We start from the raw sequence: 13,203 nt of genomic DNA, 5'->3' as shown, positions 1-13,203 counted from the left end.
TAACGCTGCTATTTTGTAATGTTCTAGTCCAAGGTAATAACATTGCTAGTTTACTGTCATGTTGATTAATGGCTATAATGTTCTAATCTAGGGTAATAACATTGCTAGTTTACTGTCATGTTGATTAATGGCTGTAATGTTCTAGTCTAGGGTAATAACACTGTTAGTTTCATATAACATCCTATTTCTAATGCATGTCTACCCCTTATAATGTTCCAGTCTAAGGTAATAACATTATTAGTTTCTTATGACATCCTATTTCTAAGGTAATAACACTACTAGTTTCCTATAACATCATATTTCTAATGCATGTCTACCCATGTAATGTTCCAGTCTATGGTAATAACACTGCTAAGTTCCGATGATATCCTATTACTAATGCATATCTACCCCTGTAATGTTCCAGTCTAAGGTAATAACACTGCTAGTTTACTGTCATATTTATTAATGTTTGTCTTGTTACTATTTCTAATACATGTCCACCAAAGAAAAGAAGAAAGAACAAACTAGACCAACTCAAAACAAGCCGAGCCCATATTGTTAACACTATTATGTTAAAAAAGGACATTGTTAATACTCTGTCATAAAAGTACATTGTTAAACAAAAATGAGATCCATAACTGAAATAGTAACAATGGATAAATCAATCATCAAAGCTTAAAATACATTTCGAAAATCAACTAAAATATTAAGAGAAACACATAATTGAAGCAAAAGATCAAAAATCTCAAGTCTAAACCAAACGATGACGACGACAATAAAGATGATGATGATGATGATGACGACAATGACATGGTGAAAGAAGAGTAGAGCTTGAAGATGATGAGTAGAGCTAAGAGCATCTGATTGAGGTTCGTTCAAGGTTCCAAACAATCCGGAAAAAAATCAATATAAGCACGATTTTAGAACAAGAAATCGAAGATGAAATATTGAAAATTGTAGAAGATAGATGAAGAATATAGCTGGACCTAAGATTGAGCTTCAATGGAAGCTCCTCTTGCTCCAACATCGATAAAACACCAGCAAGAAAGGAGAAAATAAAATCTGATTTGGTTTTTTGGCAGATTTGATTTTTTTTGGCAGATCTGGACAGATCTGGGCAGATTTGCTTTTTCTCTCTCAAATCCATAGTACAAAGGCAATATAGGTACTTTACACACACAAATAAACTGAAAAATAGCTATTTAATTTTAAAAAAATTGACAGCTGCGATTTTTGGGTTTTTTTTGGGTGTGTTTATAGTTTTTAAATGGTATAGGGTTTCTTTATAAGACTATGTCTAAGATTGGGTATATAACTAAATTTGTATTATTTATTTTCCGATTTCTGAATGTTATTTTTATTCGCCCAGTTTGACTCTTCGTTTTATTATTTGCTGCTTGCTTCATGCTTTTTCTTTCCCGACACTGAAGTTGGTTATTATTTTTTTTTCATTTTGATTTTCTGCATTTTTTTTTTTTTAATTTCGATTTCTGCAATACCATTACATATAAAACAAGTCCTACCCATGACCAAACTTTCTCCGTCTCTCCTGTGTGCTCTTCTTTCTTTTTCTTGTTAAATAATTTTTGGCATCTTCTTTATTTCCGATTTGGGGTTTAATACTTTTTGGCTTTTCTTTGTCAAATCTGAATCTTACTGCAATTTCTTGGTTAAGTTTCTTCAATTTTTGTCAAATCTAAATCTTACTACAATTTTTTGTTCTTTTTTTGGCTTGATTTGCTTCACTTTTGGGGTTTTGGTTGTGTTTTAAGTTGTGAGATGGAAGGGGTTTGATTTAGGTTTGTTTTTTTTGTAGCATTCTTGCATTTTCTTGTTGCAATTAATACATGCTGATTTTATTTCTTAATTTCTGGGATGTAGAAGTTCATTCAATTTGGGTATATTATTAATGGATAATAGTTATTGCTCTGTTTTTTTGCTATTTGTTTTACCTAACAATTTGAGTATATTATTGCTGGGGGTGAGAACTTTGGATTTTATTTTTTTGGCATATGTCCACCCCTGAAGGTAATTGTTGAGCTAATGGGTCTTATAGCTTCTTTGTTCTCACTTTATTTCCTTTCATTAGATTAAATGCAGTTCCTTTCTTTTGAGTAATCACTTTACTTCCTTTCATTTGATATGCTCTTCAAACTTTTATGGAACTGTAGCGTGTCATTTGGATTCCATGGAAGGAGAAGGAACGTTGTGGGAGATGGATGGTACATCTCTTTGAGCTTGTTTCTCTAATGTTCTTACGGGTTCAAGTTTGTCTGGCAGTTTATTGCAAGAATGGAAGAGAACTATAATTTGGATTGGATTTCTTTAGCTTCTTTTTCTGGTGCCCAGATTGAAATAGCTATTTGTTTAGTTTGGGTTGCTGTGTAACGACATGTGCTTCTTGTCATTTGTTTGTACTTTGTACCGACTAAAATTTATGTTTAATGAAAATTTCATTCATTTAAAAAGTTATTGGTAATTCTTCAATAATTTTATAATTTTTTGGCCTTGTACTATGAGATTGTGTTGTGCTACTTCTTCTCATTGGTCAAAGTGGTCCACTGTTCAATTTATATGCCTTACAACAATTCTCTACCAAAAATTCCGTAAGAATAAGAGAAAATAATCATTGCTTTGTAATCTCAATGTTTCTTCCAACTAAAAAAAGAAAAGGTGGTAGAAGAAAAACATGATCATATAGTCCATTAACAAATGATGACCATGAAGTACATCGAGTTTGAATAATAATAAAAAAAGTAACGACAGTAACAAACAATGACCATGAAGTACATCGAGTTTGAATCAAAATAAGTAACCATTTCCAAGCGTAAACGATTCTTGCATCTGCACCCAAAATTATAAGTTAAAAACAGCTAACTTATAATTATTTTAGTCTTAGACAATTCCTTAAGGAGACAGTGGTTATTTTAGTCTTAGAGAATACCTTAAGGAGACAGTGGTGCAAATTTCGGTAAAAATAATTATGTCTTAGGGTTTCTTTTCTATTTCTTAAAATAAAAACAAAAAACAAATAAGAGAGTTGGTTACTAACAGTGTTACCATTAAATCTAGCTGTTAACATTCTCTCTCTTAAAAGACAGTCATGCCACATGTCACTATGCAATTGGTGCGTACTACCACTTGGCAGTGCCATGTGGTGGTACTGTACTATTGTATAATTTCTCCCTGATTTGACATGAAAATGGTATTTTGACATGAATAAATAATTATAGAAAACAGCTAAAATGGTTTAGACCAGAGTTTATCTTCTTTCTTTCTTTTATGTGACTTTTCATGTTTGGGGTGTTTGTGCGCAGGTGTTCATAAGGAAATAGACCAGATTGGTAGTGGGTAGGTTTTTGGCATTGGGAAACTTAAAATTTGTGATAGTAGCGTCGGGAGAATTATTTTGCAAAGAAATTACAAATGGAGAGAGAGAGAGAGAGAGAGAGAGAGAGAGAGAGAGAGAGAGTGAATCTGATACATGGGTGCGATGGGTGTTGAGGTGGGGTGGGCGTTGAGGTGGAGGTGGTTGCAATGGGGAAAGGGGGAGGCAAAGTGAGGAATTGTTTTTTTCTTCTAATGTTATTTTATTTGTTTAATTAATTTCTAGAAAAAAGGTATATAGAGGTGAGCTCCACATATTACCACGTCCTCATCTCACATTGGTGGAAAATAGCGAGTTAGGATACAAAGACCATATTTAATTAGAGTATATAATTAAATATTTTATCCATTTGGAGGTGCGCTTCACTTGCCACATCACCCACCCAATTGGTGGATACTAATCCATGCGTATGAAATCACAAAAATACCCATATCACGTCATCAAAGTTAACAAACTTTTCGATGGAGTTGACAACAAGGGCAAAGTCAGTCATCAAACATTGATCAATGGATTGAAGTGAGCCATTTTGAGTTTGGGAGGGATTTGACCGAAATTTCAAGATGCATTGGTGTAATCAAGCTTTTTAAAAAATTTATTATGGTATTATGGGAATATTAAAAATTTATTAAAGGTTATTCTCTGCTTATTATGAAGGCTTAATTATGTACATGCCCCCTGTGCTTTCCAACTTATCTCAGATTACCACCTGTGGTGGAAAACGTCTCAAAGTACCCCCCAACGTGCAAAAAACTGTCTCACGTTACCCTTTCCGTCAGTTTTTTGAAGTTCCGTTCACAGAATGTTTCTGTTCATCTCCCCAAAATTCCGAACAGATTGGCCCCTCCCTTTGTTACTGTTCATCGCTTATTTACCCTCCAAAACTCAGAAATTTCTCCTAACCAACACAACTAGCAGCAAGAACAACTCGAGAGGTTGAAAAATCATACCTGGATCGAAGAAAATGGTGCTCGAATCGCGAACTAGCAATGGAGATTTTGGGTAAAAACCAGCCAATTTCTTGCTTTTTGGTGATCCAGACGATTAGCGTGGTGAGATGTGAGGGTGGTAGAGGACAACGTGCTGGTTCTTTTGATATCCATGTCGTCGCTTGGGGTGGCGGAGGAGGCGATGGCAGCCCAAAAACTGGTGCGATGAAGCGGTAACAAATGGGAGGAGCTGCTGTTCGGAATTTTGGAGAGATGAACGATGCGTAGCGGAACTTCAAAAAAACTGACGGAAAGTAACGTGAAGACGTTTTTAGTACTTTGAACGTTTTCACCACTGTGTATCTGAATAGAAAGCAGGTATGTACATAATTAAACCTCTTATAACAACTTTCAAAATCAACCTAGAGATTGCTTTTAAAAGCTATTGACAGGAGGCCATTGCTTTTTTTAAAAAAAAATTAATAAGCATATTTTATTTTAACCAAATATCTTAAACTGCTTAACTTTCAAGTGAAGCCGATTTTTGGAGAAAAAAAACAATCCCAAATGAGGCCTTACGCAAGATATACTATGAAACAAACCAAATACATTTCCCGAAAAAAAAAAACACATAGAATATTGAAGGATCTTTCAGTCATGTGCGTGAGCCCGAATATGAAAATAAAGTCAATCAATCCAACGCACACATTCATTTTAGTCAAGTAGCCCGAAGGAAACCCAACAATTTTTCAATGTGTCACAGTTCTAATATTTCTTGCTAGAGACCCAACAATTTTCTTTAGAGACCCAAAAAATAAATTTTGTAAAAGCTGCAAGTAAAAAATAAAAAATAAAAACACCACTGATAGAGCAACCATTCCACCCTCTTAAATTTCGTTTCAATCTGTTAAGTTCTTTGCAGTGTAACAATGGTAGATTTGGAGCAAAGAAGTTCACAAAAGCAAATGATCAATTTCACATTCCTATTCCTATGCATGGTAAATCAAAACAATAAACGAAAATTTTGCGTTTAGTTCTTCTTCAATTTATCTAACACACACCAATTATAGAGAAGAAGAAAAAGAAAAAACAAAAACAGTCGCTGATCCCACCAGTCACGTCCTCCAAATTTATAACTTTCTGAGCATCCGATATTGTTAAGGTGGGACACATCTGAACATATGAAGCAGAAAACGCATTAATTGATACTTAACTTCAAAGAATGATGAGAGACAAAGACTTTGAGTCAAGTGAAGTGTACGGAAGACTCCAAGCTTTGTATAATGGAGAAAAGAAAAGTGAAAAGTTACTTACTATATGAATTGGGAAAAGCTACCATACATATAGGAAGAAAAATACTTCTCTTTTCCTGGAAGTAGGAGCGAAAAGTTGTTAATATAGGAATATTATTGGTTTTTATTTTAATTTTCATTGTTAATTTACTATATGCTCCTTATTTCATGAAAAATATTTTTGATATGGCTTAAATGCGGTTTTGCCCCTTGAACTATACCATAATTGTCAATTTGCACTCTCGATTATTTTTTATGTAAATTAAGGATATGAATTTGTTAAAAATAGTCAATAAGGTCCCTACCGTTAGATTTTGACTAATTTGATCCATTTCTCTGTTACCCTTCCTACGTGATGCGCACGTGGCCCCTTCAAGAATGGCAAAATCGCCACTTCACCCCTTCACTTCAACTAAATCCTCCCCAATTAGCCCTAGAGCCCCAATTTTGTAACCCAGACTAGTGGTGGTGCTGAGATGAGGCCTGAGACATCAACCTCAAGTGAATGTGGAGGAGTTGTGTTGGGGAGATACTATAAATGTCAAAAAGAGGCATTAATAAGGACATCGTGGACAGATTTAAACCTTGGAAGAAGGTTTTATGATGCTTTTGGTTATTTGAATTTGTTCTTTTCTTTTATCCCATTCCATGACTGATGCAGAGAGATCGACGGTGTAATTTGGGGGTGTGGGCGGCCCCAAAAATGCGTGATTGTTCCAAGCAGCTATAAAAAACATCAAAATATGAGCAGTTTTGAACTACTCATTGTTCAAAAGAGTTTGGATAGGTGCTTACCTATATGCTACTGGGTGGTGGAAGGGGATTTTCTTTTTTTACATGTCTGTTGGAAGGGGATTTACCTCTTGCTGGCTCTGCTGTCCAGGTGGCGTATGTTCTTTCTTCTCCTCTGTAGGGGTTTTAACTCTATTGGCATAAATTTAGAAAATGGAAAATTTGAGTGAGGGCAATAACTATTAGGATAGAATTAAGTTAAAAAATCAAATAGGACAAACGACAGTTTAGATACATCAAGCATTCTATTAATCTGATGGACTAAAATATAAGCTCAATCTATTGAATCAAATGAAAACAAACTAAGAACAATTGTGACAATTTATTAAATAGGTATAAGAGAATTAAGCCAAAACACTTAAGCTTTAATAGAATCAAATCAAGGAGTGTTGACTCTGTTGCTATAAATTTGGTAAATGGTAGGTGTTAGTGTAGACAAATCAGAAAATTTTGGTGAAGACAATGGCTATTGTTACAGAATTAAGGCCAACAACATAAAGTGCACAAACCACAATTTAAATAACCTATGAAAATCTAATGACCTATAAACAGAAATAAGATAACCTAATGACCTGATGAGCAAGTTTGTTACAGAATTAAAATAATCTAATGGAGAAGTAAGTATAGAAGCAGTGATAATTTATAAACAGCTATAGGCTATAGAAGTAGAATAAAAGCAGGAATAATAGGCTATAGGTTATAATTTTGTTCATTACATTTAAAACATCTAATAAGGATATTGTGAATCTTATGTTTTGTTCAAATTGAACAAAGGGAAATGTTCTCTATGTCAATAATTACTTGGCTTACTTATTTCCTTCAGACCTGGCAAAGGATGACTTAGAAGGCATACAAAAAGAAAACTGATTGGGAAAACTTGCATGCAGCTTCTTTGCACATTCAGGTGCTTAAGCTAGGCCAATGAAATGAAAAAGGTTCATGCCTATAGTTATTATTGTTTTATGTGGGTTTCCAATATCTTGGGAATTATACCAATTCTATTTTTATAGGTCATTCAAGCAATCATTCTTTGTTGTTAGTGATTTCTGAATTCTGTGAGCGAGCATAAACTAAAGGGGAAAAAATTGCACAGAACACAAATGCTTTCAAATTCATGTCATAATTGCAAAAAATTAAAAACAACTACATGCTTATTATTATAGTAAAACTTTGAATAGAAAAGTTTCGAAATTGAAAAAATAATAATAATAATAATGGAGTAATAACACTGGCATCACAAAGCAGATAGCTAAAGAAGCAATGAAAATAAGAAATCTTTCAATAGAGAAATAAAAAAATTACATTGTTAACTCAGTGCACACAAACACAGATAACTAAACAGTCAAATTTTACATGAAAGATTTCAAAAAATTTAGAAGAATGGAAAAGTATTGAAATGTTCTGAATTTTAGTTAAAGAGAGGACCTACTTGAAGGGGTAAGGTACATGATAGAAATATAATATTTGAGGGGGTAAGGTACAGTCTACAATTTGTTGATGAAGAGAGGACCTACTTGGTCTAAACAAAGATATTCTTTTGTGACATGAGGTTTGGCATAGTCCAAATAATTCGGTCTTTATCCGAATCTTAATTTTATGGATATAAGCCACAACAACTTGTATGGAGAAATCTCACACAACTGGGGACAATGCCCAAAGCTAAAAACCATACTAATGGCAGGAAACAACCTTTCTGGTAGCACACCACCTGAGATAGGCAACGCAACCCAAATTCATGTGATGGACCTTTCTTCAAATCATTTAGTGGTTGAGACAGATGCGAAGATTGCCATTAACGACCTCGTCTCTGGCAATGAGGCTTTTGGGGTTGCTGGGAGGATTATCAATGACATCCACATTGTAACATCGATATCCAATGTTTAATCATTTATTTAATTTATTTAAGTTAATTGAATTATTTAATTATAAAATTACAATTTTGCCCTCGAGGATAGGGTCATTTTAGTCACTTTTTAACCCGGTAAAATTTTGGGGAAATGAATTGCACCGTTGCGTAGAGCGCATTGTTATGAGTTCGTAGACACTTAGTGGGCTCAACTCCGAGTTATAACGAAGAAGTTACGATCAACGGAAGTGCAGTTGCACAACCGTAAATAACTCAAAGTTGGATTTTTTTTAAAACTCATATTTTCCTCCCTCTCTCTCTCTCTCTCTCTTTCTATCTCCATGTGCAAACCCCTCCTCTCTCTTAAGCCGACCATCGCTTTGGCGGCCCCGCCGCGTCTAGCCACCACGGTCCCAAGGACGGCACCAAAGTGACCATACTCACTTCCCTCTCTCGACCCACCCCACCTATGGCGATTTAACCCCAAACACATCCACCGGAAAAATCCCAAAATAGGTCGATTTCCTACCAAACTTGGCGTCATTTCGGTGATTTGTATCAAATTTGTCGGTCCGTATGCTTTCTCATCTTTTCAACGTCATCTAGCTGATGGTTGGGTTGGTTATGATTGATTTTGAAGTTTTGAAACTCATTTTATAACTTAAAGTTTTGGCCGATTTTCGCTCGACTTTTCTGCAAGTTCCGGTCACTTTTTAGCCGTGGCCTAAGAACAAAAGTTGCTGCAGTAGTTGTCTTAATCATGTAGGTTTAGGTATTGTTGGGTGTTTCAATAATTTTCCTGTCGCCGGATCAAGTAGGAATTCGCAGATCGAGAATCGGAGTCCCGGATGCTCCAATTCAATGACTTAAAGTTTGAGTAAAACGGTGACCGTCCGATCGTGAGACCGTGAGCGATCAGACCGCTCTATCTGGACCAAACTTCCAAGACGTGTTTACTAAACTTTGTTGAACCCGTAGGAACTTTCAAATTGGAAATTAGAAGTTGTAGGCCCCGCAGGCCTGGTTGACCGAATTTGGAAAGTTTGACCACTTGGTTGACCGGGCGTCTTCCGAGGTTATTCCACCATTCAAAATACATAGGTGGACCTTAGGAACTCCTCGATTGTCGTTCACACACATGCAATCCCTGGAAATCTAGGAATTTATTTTGAAGTTCTCGTCCATAGTATTTTAATTAATCTAGTATTCGTATTCTTCAATAGGTATTCCAGCCTAGCGTACTCAACAGGCAGGACCTTCTCAAGGTCAAGCAACGTTGGATTATCTGTGAGTGGGCTTTGTTTTAAATAATAATCATTATTTTCAAGGATGGAACAATATGCATAATAAGTTATTTGATTTATGAGTTGTTATATTTAAATGTTGAAATATAATATTTTTATGAAAGTATTAGAAGTATATTTGGATATTTGTGCATTGTGATTATCTTGTATTGTTAAATGCTATTTTGAGAGATACTATCTATATTGGGATATGTATTGAGTACACGGGGTTGTTGGTAAGAGGTTGTGCAATGAGAGTGGGTTGTGGTTTATGTCAATTTGGAGTGCTATTAGCACTACCCTATGTACCTCTCCGACTCTTGAATATTTGGATTGGAAACATGGTGATATGTGATACTTGGATATGTCTGAACCCGGGCACCCTTGATGAGGTGTTTTGTAGACCCTTAGCAGTGTTAGTCGGCGTAGGACTTGTCATATGTGTACGAGTATTGAGGATTCGGCTGTACGTGCTAGTAAGCCCAGTCCCAGTTGACGGCTCGTTCCTAGCCGGATGGTCAATTGAGGATATATATCTACATCGATTTTGAATGCATGTCGTTTTCAGCATCGTTTTCTAAACGGTGGGGTATGTTGTTTTCAAATGTAACAAAACTTTATTTTTGTCCACTCACTAGTTTTTTGCTTTGAGCCCCCCCAGGCAGTAGATAGACTTGAATCGAGAGGCCAAGCCGAGACTCGAACTTCCAAGCCCCAACTTTTAGTAAGGCAAACTTTTACTTATTTCTGTTCTCGTTGAATTTCGCTTTCATTTGTAAACTGAAACTCTTTAGAATGCTCTATTATCGCTCATACTAGGGTTGGATGTAAGGCAGGAGGCCTATTATGTAATTGTGTGCTATTACATTGTGCATGCTGCTGTTGGGACTATTCAATTGTGTTTTAACAATTTTAAATTTTTTGGGAAATGTCCGTTTTTTAAGGGGGGCTTGAAAAGGGTTCTCCATGGCTCAATGAAATTAGTACACAGGTGACGAGGGGTAAATTTAAATGTTGTTCAAGTAGATATAGTGATCTTCACACACTTTAATCCTTGACCAAATATACTTATGACTAGTCAACTGCTAGTCATGAGAAACCATAACGAAGAACACACACACAAAGCATAACAATCTGTACCTGCAAGCTTAGAAGATTACTAGTGACAACCTAGGCACTCAGAAAGACTTGTCAATCTAGGCATCCCCTGTGCAAGCAATAACTATGGTGAAAGTGTGTGAAAACATCATAATCAAATAAACAACACACAACAGATAGTGTGATGACTAGTCAACCACAAGAACACAAACCCAGAAATGCATGTACATCATGCGATGACTAATCAACTATTAAGAACACATCATAATCAAATAAACAGCACACAGCAGATAGTGATGACTAGTCAATCGCAATAACACAAACCCAAAAATGCATAAACATCACGCGATGACTAGTCAACTATCAAAAACATAAACCCAGAAAATAACAAAGCTACAAACTAGAAATTGTTCACCCAGAAACCCATCAAAGAAAAATCATCAACCGACCAGGCAATCCACTAAGCAAAGAATATTTTTACAAAGGAACACAAGCAAGCTCAAGAAATCCTAGATCTATGTAGGAAGATAAGCTATACCTTCTTTGTGCAATCTTCTTCTCCAACTTAGTCCTACCAGCAACTTAGTCCTTTATGGCAATGGCAACTCCTTCTTCAGTTCTTTCATCCCATGACACCAGCTAGCTAGCTCAAACTCAAATAGAAACGAAAAATTTGGATTCAAAGGAAAATGACCAATTTCTTTAAGAACCATACTATTGAAGAAATCAATCTTGAATCTGACCTAGATATATATGAGAGAGTGTTTGATCAAGCTAGATGCAGATTTCATATTTCAAATGCAATTTTCGAAAATTCAATTTGGAAAATTCAAAGATGAAAAATATAATGGTTTACTCTTGAGGAAGAAGAAGAGAAAGTTTGCAAAGAAACTTTTCAAAACTTACCCACAAAAGTGATGGTTGCCAAATGAGGAATTCTTTGGCTTTTACCCAAAAATTCCTAGGTCAGAATAGTACACAAGGCACTAAGAAATTCATGAATATGACAAAAAAATGGTTAGGATTCAGTTGGAAGCAGTGAGCTGGAAATCCTACTGATGCAAAGGTTGACTAGTTATCTGAAGGAAAGATGACTAGTCATAATCTTCAGAAATTTAGTGAATGCAATGTACTGCAATGCAGAATTTACCTTTGTCGAACACATTGTTGTCCATCAGAATGTAACCAGATAAGAACACCTAGAGTAGTAATTCTTAATCTAAACTTAGAGCTTGGGAAATTGCAATGATAGTCCTATTACAAAATTGTCAAGGGAAGCCAAAAGAAAATCACAAAATACATACAGATTACACTCAATGTATTTCTTCAAGTGGTGATATTCTAAAAGCTGGCATGAGTTTTATTTGTAGCCTTTACAGAGTGTGTGTCACTCTTTTTCCTTCGTCCTAGGTGTTTGGGCCAAAAAATTTGCTTTGAGTCAAAAGACCAAAGCCCATGTTAATCCTTAGCAGCCACGACATTCTTTGAAATTGGGCCAAAATCTTGCAAACCCATCCCAAAATCAAAGAACGAGAGAAAATCCAAAAGGGCAAACCAAGTGATCAGTTAGCAAGAAAATATTGGGCTTCAAAAAACCAACTTTTTGAAGGAGCCCACCACTAACGCATATCATATTAAAAATATCACAGGATTAATTAAAGCTTATTTTTTAGGAGCCCACGTGACTACCAGAAATAGAAAAGTCAACAAACTCAATTGAGTTGATTGGGAGTTAATTAAAACAGCAGTAGCTGGTAAAGCTGGGAAGGGACATCTCTGGATAATTGGAAGATCAAAATCCACTCTTACATGTATGTATATATATATATATATATTCAGAGATATTTTCTCTATTCCAAATAGGGTGATTGTCCCAAGAGATAAGCAAGCCTTGTTATTTAAAGAAGAAGATAAGCGAGAAGGCGGAGAGTTGTTCAAACAGAAATCAAGCTAACCATTACGGTTTGAGATCTCACAAAAGCGGTTGGGATTAAAACGAGATCTCTCTCGTTACAAATTTAGTTCAGAAAAGCCAAAGACAAGCGAGTTTGAGTTTTGAAATATGAAAATCTCAACAAATTTTATAGTCGATTTCACTCACTAAATCCTCAAGAACGACCATACGCCCGGATCGGTGAAGAAGCCGTAACTGCCGCTCAAAGCCTCCCAAAGCTTGAAGTAGATTAAAGCTCCGCCAAAATTGAACTTTGGTATCGATTTGTAGCCAAGCCCAAGTTGAAGTTGTTGGAGTCGATCCGGCCGGGCATATCAGTCTAGCTGGATTGAAGTCTTTATCCAGGACAAAAATGGAGTTCAATTTGTCTTTTGTCTTTCTAGTCTTTGATACTCATGTTTATGGTTTGTAAAGGCAATTACTGGCGAACAACCGATTTTATATCGAGATAAATTGTGAAAGTCCTCACCAGTGCTGGGGCAAGAAAAGAACTTACTTGGGAGATATTCCTCACCCAAATTCACAATCGTTTGTTTTAGAAATCAATAACTTGGGGCACAAGTTATCTATTCTAGAAGAAATCTGCTAGAATCTTCATTGCTAGCAGATGGCATGCTCGCATATCAAAGAAAGCTGACTTGT

The sequence above is a fragment of the Prunus mume genome, linkage group LG4 (genome assembly GCF_029339155.1).
Source record: "Prunus mume cultivar Tortuosa linkage group LG4, ASM2933915v1, whole genome shotgun sequence".
NCBI lineage: Eukaryota > Viridiplantae > Streptophyta > Magnoliopsida > Rosales > Rosaceae > Prunus > Prunus mume.
This window is presented reverse-complemented; position numbering follows the sequence as displayed.